Source organism: Melanostigma gelatinosum (assembly GCF_949748355.1).
Source record: "Melanostigma gelatinosum genome assembly, chromosome: 6".
Lineage (NCBI taxonomy): Eukaryota > Metazoa > Chordata > Actinopteri > Perciformes > Zoarcidae > Melanostigma > Melanostigma gelatinosum.
Window position 1 is genome coordinate 28396511 of NC_136639.1, and position 609 is coordinate 28397119.

Sequence of the window (609 nt, forward strand, 5' to 3'; positions counted from 1 at the left end):
CATTGTGTCGTGCTATTGGACAGAGAGACCAGCTGATCTAGACAGCTGATATCATGATCGACAGCCCCAAAGAATAACAGCAATGAATAATGAGTGTGCCTGCGTGAGGAGTGATGGCAGATGTATGAGGAATAAACTACGGGCATGCAAGACTATCGTCTTCCTGTCTGAACATACGCGAGAGCTACATTTCTAGTGGCCCATACTGAAACACTGACCCTCGAATACTCAGTACCAATGGGTACGTTGACGTTACATCTACTGAACAGCTGCACACTTCCTGAAGAATGAACCCTTTCTGTATAGGAGCCATCAAGCAGTTAAGATGAGTGCTCATCCCACCATATCTCAGGAGCCTGGAGAGTGGTAGAGACGAGGCCCACTGCTTTAGTACTGACTGGGCAGTCAGGAGTGTTCCTCCCTCCTTTCAGAAGGAGGCAGAGGCCAGGGTGAGGAATGTAGTAGTCCACCGTCATGTTTGTGGTCCAGAGCCAGCCGGAGCATTGTGTGAGGCCACGCTGCCTCACGAAGGCAGAGCTGGAGATGTTTGTGGAGGTCTGAGAAGCTCTAAACTCCAATAAAGGGTTAAGGGTTCCATTGGTAGAACAC